Below are 13022 nucleotides of genomic sequence, written 5' to 3' on the forward strand. Positions count from 1 at the left end.
ATCGCCTCAACAACAGCATGAAGGGACCCACATTTTACAGAAGCCCACCACAACCTATGCAGAGCAACATAGCCCAAACCGGCCTCTGCAGATCATCACACCCAAGAATCAAAAACTCTTTGCCACAGATCATCACACTTGGTCTATGTGTGCTAGATAGATAGGAAGGACAGACAGACGGGATTCTATCTATCATTCCCAAAAGGCAGAATGTGTTTGCCCCTGATGATACCCAGCACATCCACACTTCATGGTAGGGCAGTGAGTGGCTAATTATGCTTAATAGGTAAATTATCAAAATATGTGCAGTTTAACTGTTAAGACGCTGGAGTTCCTGTTCTCTCAGGATATTAGAGTAATTTAAACAGTCCTGAGTTACCCCTTTATTCTTCTTGGTGCTTATGTATCTCAGTTGGGTTATAGAGGGGCATGCTCTATGCAGACTGCCCTAAATTGTACACCTTCAAGAGATGCCAAGCAAAACAGCTGGGGGGATGGGAAGCACCTCACTGGTGCAGGGGGCTAAAGCAATGGTCCCCTCCATCACCATCCCCAACTTTACACACCTACAGGACGCCTCTTTTCTGCCCTTGGGCTTCTGCCAGCACTGCAGAGGGTAAGTGTGTGCTCTTACTAAGGGTGCGGTCTGCCTCTTCTCCCGGTACCTTCCTATGCTGCTCGCCGCTCGCTGTCTCGGTGTGTCTGCCTCTTCTCTGTGCCCTCAGGGTGCTTTGGGTGCCGCTCCTGCTACCTCCTCCTTCCCCTCCCTCTCCTGCCCCTGGGCTGCATTGAGACAGAGCAGAGCAGCCCGGGCCGCCTGTGTTCTGCTGATGCTCTCCCCCGCCCTACCTTTATGGCTCGCTCACTGAGCTGCTTAGCACCCATCTGAGGTGCCCAACACTCTATAACATATAGAAATTATATATAGTATACAAAGCACAGATGCACAGCTTTTTGGGCAGTTTTTAGGGGGTATTTACTTATACCTGCCATCTTCAGAAAGGAGGGGGTTAATCTAACCACACATGGCGATTCACAAGTTGTTTTGTAGCCAAAGTAACCATATATCACCTAATACAAACGTACATACATTAAATGTTTAATTATCCATATTTAGGCAGCATTAACATTTAACTATTATCTAAGTAATGGATGGAGATAAGGCCTCTTGGCACAGGAGTTATAGTTTTTTTTTTTGTGTACCTTAGCAAACTTCTCCAAAATGTATTATCCATATTGCCGACCCTCCCTTCTGCTAGACTAGGCCAGAGAAATACTTATTTACCACATAAAAATTTGGGAAAAGTGGAGGGAAATTCTAAAGTATTCAGTTTCTTATGAAGTTGGTTTTTTTTTTTGGTTTTTTATGGCTCTTTTATAAGAAGAATAAAACTGGTTTTAATGTCTCTAAAACAGGAGAAATTGTTTGCGCTTGGGAAACAAATCCAGTGCTTTTTCGCCTGTGGAAGATAAGTGATTTGGTCTCCATGTTACAGGTGAGGTCCTCTCCCTCCCACCGCCTCTCCATCTGCTCAAATGACTCTGGAAGTTGCCTTTTAATGACAGGGGCATCTGCTGCCTGGTGACAGACTCCGGTTACAGGACGGATAAAAGGACTTTGTGATTTAACACACATATTACCTGGGTTTTCTAAGCCCCGGAATAAAATATCCTCTATTTTGACAGCAAATCACATGTAAACTAGAAAGCGTTTTAGAGATAATTATGGTCAACCTTTTTCAAGCAGAGAGCGGCCATTTGGAAATTTAAACTTGAGCAATTAACAAAAGCCAGCAGAAAGAGGTCTGTAAGGTGAATGGTAGCATCTTAATTTTTAATACACTGATTTTCGTATGTTATGAGAAGTCAACCCCAGTGAGTTTTTCTGAGATGGCCTTTAAAACCAATTCAAGCACACACTATATGGACAAAATTACTGGGACACACCTCTTTATGATTGAAGTCAGGTGTTTCAAACAGACCCATTGCCACAGGTGTATAAAATCAAGCACCTAGGCACACCCGGTCTGCATTTGCAAACATTTGTGAAAAAGATGGGTGATTCTGAAGAGTTCAGTGAATGTGGTACTGTGATAGGATGCCACCTCTGCAATAAGTCACTTCATGAAATGTCATCCCTACTTGATATTCCACTGTAAATGGTAAGTGTTATTATTGGAAAGTTGAAACGTTTTGGAACAGCAGCAACTCCACCACAAAATGGAAGACCGCGTAAGGTCACAAAGTGCCAAGTGCCAAGTGCTGAGGTGCATGGTGCGTAAAAGTCGCCAACTCTCCGCTAGTTCCATAGGTCAAGAGTTTCAAACTTCCACTGGTATTAATATCGGCACAAAATCTGTGTGTCGTGAGCTTCATGGAATGGGTTTCCATGGCCAAGCAGTTGCATGCAAGCCTCGCATTACCAGGTACAACGCTAAGCGTCTCTGCCAATGGACTCTGCGGTGTGATGAATCATACTTCTGTGTTGAGCAGTCTGATGGGCGAGTCTGGGTTTGGAGAACATTACTTGCCTGACTGCATTGTGCCCACTGTAAAGGTTGGTGGAGGAGGATAATGGTACGGGGCTGTTTTTTTCAGGGGTTGAACCCAGGGCCGGCCTTTGTTGTGTGCGACCTGTGCGACCGCACAGGGCGCCACACTCCAGGGGGCGCCGCCGCGGGGTCCGACGCCACTGCCGCCGCAGCGCGGTCCGACGCCACTGCCGCCGCGGGGTCCGCCGCAGCGCGGTCCGACGCCCCTGCCGCCGCGGGGTCCGCTGCCGCCAGTATGGGGGCACCCGGCACCCCTCCAGAGACGGACAGTAATGTCCGCCGCTGGAGGAGCAGGCTCGCAAGGGAGCAGTATCGGAGGTCTTTAACAGACCTCCGATACAGCTCCCTTGTGATCCCCGCGGCAACAGCTGCTGTGCGCCGGGGTTTGCTGTCAGATCCCGGCGCACAGCACTGAAGCCGCGCCCACCGGTCTCCGTGCCCTCTGACCCGGAAGAAGAGAAGACAGAAGAACTAAGAAGAAGAGCGAAGAGGAGGCAAAGAAACTGAAAGAGGAAAGGTAGGAAAGCATAGAGTGACAGTGAGAGTGGATTGGTGTATATGTGTGGATTAGTATATATTTGTGGTTTGGTATATATGTGTGGTTTGGTATATATGTGGATTAGTATATATGTGTGGTTTGGTGTATATGTGTGGTTTGGTGTATATGTGTGGATTGGTATATATGTGTGGATTGGTGTATATGTGTGGATTGGTGTATATGTGTGGATTGGTGTATATGTGTGGATTGGTGTATATGTGTGGATTGGTATATATGTGTGGATTGGTATGCGGGTGGATTGGTATGCGTGTGGATTGGTATATATGTGTGGATTGGTGTATATGTGTGGATTGGTGTATATGTGTGGATTGGTGTATATGTGTGGATTGGTGTATACGTGTGTGGATTGGTGTATACGTGTGTGGATTGGTGTATATGTGTGGATTGGTATATATGTGTGGATTGGTATATATGTGTGGATTGGTGTATATGTGTGGATTGGTGTATATGTGTGGATTGGTGTATATGTGTGGATTGGTATGTGTGTGTGGATTGGTATGTGTGTGTGGATTGGTGTATATATGTGGATTGGTGTATATGTGTGGAGTGGATTGGTGTATATATGTGGATTGGTGTATATGTGTGGAGTGGATTGGTGTATATGTGTGGATTGGTGTATATGTGTGGAGTGGATTGGTGTATGTGTGTGGATTGGTGTATGTGTGTGGATTGGTGTATGTGTGTGGATTGGTGTATGTGTGTGTGGATTGGTGTATGTGTGTGTGGATTGGTGTATGTGTGTGTGGATTGGTATATATGTGTGGATTGGTGTATGTGTGTGGATTGGTGTATGTGTGTGGATTGGTAAGGGTGTGAGAGTGATGGGTGTTATGCTGTACCATTTCCAATGTATTTTTCATTATATAATTATGCTCTAAAGTACATCATAACTCCCATCACTCTATACTGTTCCATACAGTGGCAGAGCTGGGAGGCAGAGGCCTTGCACCCTCACCGCAGGACTTCTGAAAGGTAAGTGAACTTCAAAGAGGGAGAGGGTAGATAGTTAGGAGGGGGTAGATAGGGAGAAGGGAGTGAGACGGGGTACATAGGGCAATCATACTCCTATCATGCCAAGTAGTCTACGAGTACATCCTGGAATCTGCGGGCATGATAAGAATGTGATTGCTGTTAATTATATATATATATATATATATATATATATATATATATATAATATTGTTATTTAATTGTTTTGTTATGTGTTATGGTGTGGGGGGGGTCATATTCGGTTTCGGCCAGGTAAATGCTGCACTTTTGGTTTCAGTCCAGAATTCGTTTCGGTGCATCCCTACTACTAAGCCAGACAATGAAGTGGTAGGCCTACACCACATCAATGTTTGGCGTAGTATATAGTGATTGGGGTTTTGTTACAAGTTTTGATTCCCTTCTTTTTTTGGGATGGGGGGGCGCCAGACGAGTAGTCCGCACAGGGCGCCAGAACACCTAAGGCCGGCTCTGGTTGAACCCCTTACTTCCAGTGAAAGGAAATCTTAATGCTTCAGCATACCAAGACGTTTTGGACAATGCTATGTTTCCAACTCTGTGGAAAGAGTTTGAGGCAGGCCCTCTATTCCAGCATAACTGTGCCCCTGTGTACAAAGCAAGGTCCATACACACATAGTTGGATGATTTTGGTGTGGAAGAAATTGACCAGCCACACAAAGCCCAGACTTCAACCCCATCAAACACCTTTCAGATGAACTGGAACAGAGATCATGAGCCAGGCCATCTCGTCCAACATCAGTACCTGACCTTACAAATGGTCTACTGGATGAATGGGCAAAAATATCCACAGAAACGCTCCAAAATCTTGTGGAAAGCTTCCCAGAAGAGTGGAAGCTATTATAGCTGCAAAGGGGGGACCAACTACATCTTGTCTATGTATTTAGAATATGATGTCATAAAAGTCCCTGGTGCTCTAAAGGTCAGCTTTCCAATACTTTTGTCCATATAGTGTATGTTACACAGGACCAACTTGGCCCCTCTTGTATGGAAATGGTTCTACCTAATACAGAGAGGAGATGTTAGAGAAAAAAAATACAGCCCTAAAGATATATTTGGGTGCTTAGTCCAGTCCAAAACTCATTAAATGATCACACAAAGTATCCAGTCATGTATAAATTGCCTGTAATTCCAGTTCTGGGTCACAGCCACCCCCATGCATATAGCACCGGTGATACGCTTGTGTATTGTTTATGTCAGTGAGAAAATATCCTATAAGCTTGCTCAGGTCTTAACTTTAAAAGGTCATTTGTGATGATTCCCTCTTTTTCTGTGGGTCCGGGCATAAAGAGGAAGGCTCGGTTGTGCTGGATGGTGCTCTAGCTTGCTACGTATTCATGGAAAATCATTGAAAACAGGGATCAGATTTCCCGGCAGAGATTTATCATGTTGTTAATTTATCTAAGGATTACAGCTGTCCCTAATTACTTTTAATAACCACCCACCATCTCTGTTTATTAAAAATAAGTAATGATAATAAACTCAGCTTCCACCTTTCAAAAGTGTCACAGGTAGTTAAAGGAGCTGCACCCCTAAGGAAATTGTAGCGTATTGTATGTATACTTAGATTCAATTGAGCTTCAATTCATATATAATAAACTTGGAGATTTTGTTTTTAATCACCACAGCAAAACTTATGCTTTGTGTGGACCCAATGATCAGAAGACATTATATACTGTGACTTAATTTGAAATCTAGGAGAAATATACAGAGTGTATTTATAAGGTTTGCTAACTTGCTTTTCGGGAGTGTGTACGAGGCGTTCTCTTGGGAGGGCTGGTAAAAAATGAATGCAAAAAGCTATACTGGGCTGTACTTTGGAACAAGAAACGATGGGCTGATTTTGTCCAGACTATCCTAATGTATCCTTCTCTTCATAAATGGTTAAGCTCCTTGATGACCCCCCCCTCAAAAAAAAAAACATGAATGAATGAGCTGCAGCATAACATAGCCCAGTTTTTGCTCCACTGATTGGCTGTTTGAGGTGCCAGGAAAATGCTGCCATTGAAATCGATAGGAGTACTGTCACGGAGCTGGCTAGTCCGACCGACTACCTCCGCTGTCTTGTGCTTCCTTAGCCTGGGACAACACACTTTCCCCGGTTCCCCAGTCACTAGCCGAGACTCAGTGTAGGGTAAAACCAAACGAAGACTGCTTTATTTTGGACACACAGGGCTGGATATATCCAGCAAAACACACATTAACATAAAAACAAGATATTGGGACACAAACCGGCCCCTTAACCCCTTCCGTACCGGGACGTACCTGGTACTTCCTGGTTAACAGTCACCGGTAGACCGGGACGTACCAGGTACGTCTCCTCCAAAAAACGCCCCCACATCACCACAATCGCGGTGATCGTGGGGGCGCTGCTGCTGTTGTCTGCCCAGGACTCCTGGGCAGACAGCACAGCCTGTCTAAACCCGCCCCCAAGCCTACGATCACTCCCACGGAGTGATTTTGTAGGCAGAAACAGCGATTGCAGAAAAATCTGCAATCGCGGTTTCAGCTGCCACAGGCAGCTTCAGGGAATGGGGGGGGTGTTGAATGGGTCCCCACACAAGTGTGGGGACCTGATCCAACACCCCCCTGCTGCCTGATCGCTCCATGAGAGCGTCAGTGCAGCGTTAACCCCTTCAATGCCGCGATCGCGGCATTCAATGCCGCGATCGCGGCATTGAAGGGGTTAATTGCCGTTTTGTAGGGGGCTCTGCTGCTGGTGGTCTGCCTGGAAGCCCAGGCAGACCAGCAACAGCAAAAACGACCCCCCAGAAGTCCTCTGATCAGTCCTGTAGGACTGATCAGAGAGACTCCTCCCCTACAATCTCCAGTCTATTGGAGATTGTGTCCCAGCTGCCGGAGGCAGCTTCAGGGACAGGGAGACAGGGTTCTTTGGTCTCCACATGAGTGTGGAGACCAGCCCCCCCACCCCCTCCCTTGCTCAGTTAACCCCTACCCCCCTCTTCCTCAATTAACCCCTTCAATGCTGCGATTGTGTATGACCCCCCATCACAGCATTGCAGGGGTTAATATTAGTCCCCACAAGCTTGTGGGGACTAAATATCAGTCAATGCTGTGCTTCAATGGAGCATCAGCATTGAAAGAGTTAAAAAAAATTAAAAAATAATAATAATAAAGAAAAATAAAAAAAATAAAAAATAAATAAATAAATTAATAAAATAATAATAATAAAAAAAAAATAACAGCACTGACCTGAAAGTCCAGGGTGCTTCCAGGTCAAATGCTGGGCTGGGCTGATCAGATCGCTCCTAGCCAATAGGAGTGATCGGATCATTATGGCAGCCCATGGATGACCCTGCTCTACAAAGAGAGAGGGGTCATCTAGGTTAATTATGAAAAAACACAAATTATTAATAAAAAAATCATAATTATTACCTGATCACTTGTCGGTGACATTTTAAGTCGCTGATTATTGATCGGTCTCCCTGATTGATGTCAGCGGCCTAAACCTGTCACTTACAAGTAATCTGATAAAAAAAAATATTTTAAAAAATGTAAATGCGCATGTTCCAGTTTTGCCCTCATAGCTTCCTCAAAAAATGCATGAACCATGCATGTGAGGCCTTGTTGGAATCATGGGATGTTGGTGAACAAAATGTGGTGTTTTCTTCCACTGTTGCACTTATGCTGTGCAAGAAATTTAGTGCAACATTGAAATGTATGCGTTAAAAATGCAATAAAATAATTTCCCTGTGAAGTTTGGCAGACATCAGTGAAGAAATGGCTGGCTGAAAACTGTCAAAACTACCCTAGTTGAACACCTTGACTCGTCTACTGTTCATAAATATATACTTTTATTGGGTAATTTACATTGGGGGGCTTCCAAAATGTCCCAAATGGGATATGGGCCCAGGAAACCAATTTCTGAAAATTCCAAATTTGAAAACTAAAATGCACATGTTCCAGTTTTGCCCTCATAACTTCCTCAAAAAATGCATGAACCATGCATGTGAGGCCTTGTTGGAACCGGGGGATGTTGGTGAACACAATTTGGTGTTTTGTTCTGCAGTTGCACATATTCTATACAAAATATAATATAAAATCTAAAGCAACATTGCAACATATGCAAAAAAAACAAAAAAATATAAAAATACCTCAAAATTTGGCAGCAATTGGCGAAAAAATCCCTGTTTGAAAAGTGTCAAAATGACCCTAGTTGTACACCTTGACTTATCTACTGTTCATAAACATATAATTTTGGGGGGATAATCAGTATCTGTGACAACTATTGCAGTTATTAGACTACCATGCCAAATTTGAAAAAAATTACATTTCAAAAACGTAATGCATGCCTTGCAATATTTGCCCTATACTGGTCAAAATAGATAAAAATCCTGGCCGTGTTGGGTGGTTTCCAAATCAGGACAACTTAATGAATATATTTGGGATAATTTTTTCCCATTGGTTCAATGTGTGTACAATTTGTATGTATACAAAACTGTAAAAAAATGCTTTTTTTTCATTTTTTCCCCACTTTTTCCAGTTTATTTCAAACAAAACAATGTACTACCCAGCTTAATATGGTTTCAAATGAAAGCCCTACTTGTGCTGAAAAAAACAATATATGATTTGTGTGGGTGCACCAATTGATAAGAGAGAAATTACAGTTGAAGAAAGACATGGCAAAAACACAAAAACGGCTCCGGTCCTTTAGCGACACGTTAGTATCAAAATCCCGGTCCTGAAGGGGTTAATCTGCCTCCCAGAGACAACAGGGGCAGTAACGGGATTAACAATACAATAGGTGGGGGGAAGACTGATTTATACAACATTAAAGTGAAAGAATGGTGGCCACTCCCTGGTGGCAGATCCTGGCTGTCTGCTGGAGATAATCCCCTCAGCCAGTGATGAGATACTGCTGGGGGTAGCCACAGAAGTCTCTACAAACCCAGGGCCCATAGTCAATAGGGAGGAGGCTGGCAGTCAGGCTTCTCCAGTTGTCCCAGTGATGGAGGCTTCCGTCACAATTCTCCCCCCTTCGAATTGGACTGACACAGGATGAGACCCCAAACGGGTTGACTCTGTAGTCAGTTAGTTTATTTGACCCATCAATGCCCTCCCAAAATTGGTGCTCCTTCTGCTGCTGGGGAGATGGGCCGGCTGCGCCATCTCCCGGGTACCGCTGGGGAGGGATGGCTCCTGCATCCCCTCCCTGGTGCTCCTGCTGCCATTGAGGAGGGAGGTCAGGTTCCTCCGATCCCGGAATTAGGTTCTGCCACTGGGGAGATGGACCGGCTGTTCCACCTCCCTGCTTCTGCAGGGGAGGCGGGTCGACCGCTGTATCTCCCTGAATTCCTGCAGCTTTGGTAGGTGCTGGGCAGAGGCCAGCGATGCTCTGCTCTGTTGCCATCACTTCAGCTGGGGTTTGGGCATCTTCTGGGTCGGCCTGCCGCTGGGGAGGGAGGGCCAGTTCCTCCGCTCCCGGACATGTGAGCTGCCGCTGGGGTGAAGGGCCGGCTGCTGCATCTCCCTGGATCCCTGTAGCCATTGCAGGTGTGGGGCAGAAGCCAGCAGCGCTCTGCCCTGTTGCCAGCTCTTCAGCTGGGTGGGTGCTAGTGGAGACCGCAGTCCCATCCACTACCCCCAGAAAACTTTCTTCCTTTCCCTGGGAAGAAAAGCCAATTGCAAGCCATCCCGGACCAACATCCTCAGATGTAAACTCAATTAGATCCACAATCTCTGGATCTGGTTGTGGTGTAAAGTCACATAGCTCTGGTATCGGATCTGGATTAGCTGCCCAGCATCCCTGTGACTCAGGGGTGGAGACCGCAGTCCCATCCACCCCGCCTGGATCAACATCCTCAGGTGACCACTCAATAACATCCACAAAATCCCTGGACACTGGGGCATTCTGTTGAACGCGGTCGAACAGTTTTTTATATGCCTTCTCCAGTTCCCACTCCCGTGTAATTAAAAAGTCTAAATCACCTTTAAGTCCTAGTGCATCTGGGAGGTCCCACTCCCTGAAATCCCGGATGTCCTCAATCCGCCACTCCGCTGTGCTGCCGAAGTCCAGATCCTCCTGAAGACTATCCCATAATAATCCCAGCCCACCAAAGTCATAGCCCTCTGGAGAACATTCTTTCGCGGTTCCCCAATATGCTTGCTCTGTATACCACTGCAGAGCCCTATAGTGATCTTCCAGCGCTACCTCCTGTTGGACCAGCTTGTCCAATTCGGATACCCATTGCTCCTGGGGTTGCTGTCCCAGGAATGACATCCGTAGTTCCCGCTGGTCTCTTATCTTTTGTTCGGAGCTTGGAAGACACTGACCCCGGCATATAACAGCCCTCTGCCATAGTGACCGTCGAACCAGTTGCCTCAGATTATGGTATTGTTCTGTAGGCAGGGCAGTGGTGTAGCAGGAGAGGATGACCCGCAGTAGCCCCTGGAATTCTGATACCACATCCATGTCCTCGTCAAGGCGACCGAAGTCTGCCGTCCTGTCGGTCAATCCCGGTAGAAAGTAAGTGTCCCTCAGACTAAGAAGAAATCCCACCGCTGCCACCAATGTAACGCAGCTGGCTAGTCCGACCGACTACCTCCGCTGTCTTGTGCTCCCTTAGCCTAGGACAACACACTTTCCCCGGTTCCCCAGTCACTAGCCGAGACTCAGTGTAGGGTAAAACCAAACGAAGACTGCTTTATTTTGGACACACAGGGCTGGATATATCCAGCAAAATACACATTAACATAAAAACAAGATATTGGGACACAAACCCTTAATCTGCCTCCCAGAGACAACAGGGGCAGTAACGGGATTAACAATACAATAGGTGGGGGGGAACACTGATTTATACAACATTAAAGTGAAAGAATGGTGGCCACTCCCTGGTGGCAGATCCTGGCTGTCTGCTGGAGATAATCCCCTCAGCCAGTGATGAGATGATACTGCTGGGGGTAGCCACAGAAGTCTCTACAAACCCAGGGCCCATAGTCAATAGGGAGGAGGCTGGCAGTCAGGCTTCTCCAGTGGTCCCAGTGATGGAGGCTTCCATCACAAGTACTATCTGCACATGCACACAGGGGTCTCAGACCCTCCTCCAGGAACCATCACCAAACCAGAGCTGGAACATTGTGCTGGTGGCAGGAGATGTGTTTGGTTGAATACACCTCACGCAAACCAAGAAGGTGAAGGAGGAGAAAAGGCAAATGGATAGTCGGAAATTCTGCCAGTGGTCCTCTTAGCTGCGCATTCTCAACGGCAAACCACTTTGAGCTTTTGCTGAAGAGCTTGGTTGACCCCGTATAATCCATAGTTGTCATGAGGAGACTTTCTGAAAGGGCCAGTTAAATTCCATCTTTGGCCTTCCCTAATTTAGATTGAAGTTAGTAAATTGACACTTTGCTGAACAATCATTGGTGGTTTAGAGATGGCCCTGAATCATACAATCATAAAAGCGACTTCAAAGAAAATCCTTCGTATTGCAGAAGAAGCTCCATGGTGTTGGCACCCAATCGCCTCTTTGTAAATTTGTTTTTACAGAATGGATGATACTGATCACAGTTCTGAATCACAATAAGATACAACAGGAGTTCGTATATAAATACATTTATTTAAGGAAGCAAATATAAAAAAGGGGGTGGGGGAATAGAATTTAAAAAATATAAAAAAAGTTTAATAATTTAATAAATAATTGAAATGACAGATGTGTTCAGTTTACTGAACTAACAAGTTAGATTATCCATGAACACACAAATCACAGGGGTCATGATAAAGAGAATGGAAATATATTGATCGGTAACAGAGTACACAATTCAATTTGTGTACACATTATGTTGCTTAACCCCTTAAGGACAATAGGGGTTTTTACTCGTAGTATATTGTGGGACAATGGCTCTTTTAACGTTTTTCAGTGTTATTGTTTAGCTGTGATTTTCTTCTTTCTCATTTCGTGCTCCCACACATATTATATATTGTTTTTTTCAGGACAAACAGGGCTTTCTTTAGATACCATTATTTTTATCATACCATCTAATTTACTATAAAAAAAATGATAAAATATGGTGATTTTTTGTTAAAAAATTACTTTCTCTCACTTTTTAAACCAAAAAACTTTTACTCATCTGCAAAAACTAATGATAAAACCTGCTAAATAGATTCGACTATTTGTCCTGAGTTTAGAAATACCCAATGTTTTTATGTTTTTTTGCTTTTTTCTGCACGTTTTGGGGCAATAAGTACAGGTAGCGTTTTGCTATTTCAAAACAATTTTTTCCCCAAAGTTAGTCATTCTGCCCCATGTGCCATTTCGGGTATCTTTGAAGCCAGCCAATGCAATTGACCCCATCAAACCATATATATTTAAAAACTAGACACCCCAAGGTATTTGAAATGCTGGTATTTTAACCCTTTCCATGAACTAATTCTACCACTAGCCTTTGTCAAGCTTTATGGTAGTAATTTTTTTTTGTATTTTTTTCACACACGTTGTACTTCAGGTATAAATGTACCGCTCCTGGTATATGTCAGTGTCAAACACCCCCCCAATATGTGTTCAGTAACATCTCCTGAGCGCAGTGATACCCCACATGCAGGGGTTTGTTGGGTTATTTGGGAGGTAAAAGGCCACCTTTGTGAGGTGTGTATATTTTTGCCATTTATACATCTGGTCACTCTGTGCCCACGTCCCATACTGGGGACATCTTTGAAGCCGGCCAATTCAATTTACCCCATCAAATCATAATTTTTTAAAACTAGGCACACTATGGGCATTTATAATGCCAATATTTTAACTCTTTGCGTGTGGGATTTTTTGGGGAAGATACAGCGCTAATTGTATGTAGCGCTAATTGTGTATAAAAAAAAAACATACATATATACCTATTTGCACTTTTTTCCTGACTTTTTTTTACATGTAACATTATATATATATATATATATA

This window comes from Spea bombifrons, chromosome 3 (assembly GCF_027358695.1).
Source record: "Spea bombifrons isolate aSpeBom1 chromosome 3, aSpeBom1.2.pri, whole genome shotgun sequence".
Classification (NCBI taxonomy): domain Eukaryota; kingdom Metazoa; phylum Chordata; class Amphibia; order Anura; family Pelobatidae; genus Spea; species Spea bombifrons.